The following is a 445-nucleotide window of genomic DNA, read 5'->3' on the forward strand; positions in this document are numbered from 1 at the left end:
GCCCGCCCCCCTCCCCTCCTCCCTCCCCCGGGCCCCCAACTACATGGAGCCGACAACAAAGCACAAGCGGCGGCGGCTGGGGCTGCTGCTGCGGCGGCGGCGGCGGCGGCGGAGGAGGAGGAGGAGGTGGAGAGGAGGAGGCTGCTCAACATGGCAGCGCCACAGCGGCCGCGCTTCCGCTAACCCGCGGGCCGTACCATCACCCCGAATAGGGGGGTTTGGCGGGGAGAAGGGAGAGGGCGGAGCCGGATGGGGAGCCGGGGACCCCGCTCCTCCGCGCCCTGGCCCCAGGGGGGCTGAGCTCCGGTGCGGTGCGGGGAAGAGAGGGGCGAAGGGGAGCCCGGGGGGGAGGCGCGAGGCGAGGGTGGTGAGGAGGGCACCCCCGCGGAGGTGCGGAATGGGACGGCCCGCTCTCCTCAGGCTGCTGAAGCGCGGGGCGTGGGGG

Source organism: Podarcis melisellensis, assembly GCF_964234715.1.
Source record: "Podarcis melisellensis genome assembly, chromosome: 15".
NCBI lineage: Eukaryota > Metazoa > Chordata > Lepidosauria > Squamata > Lacertidae > Podarcis > Podarcis melisellensis.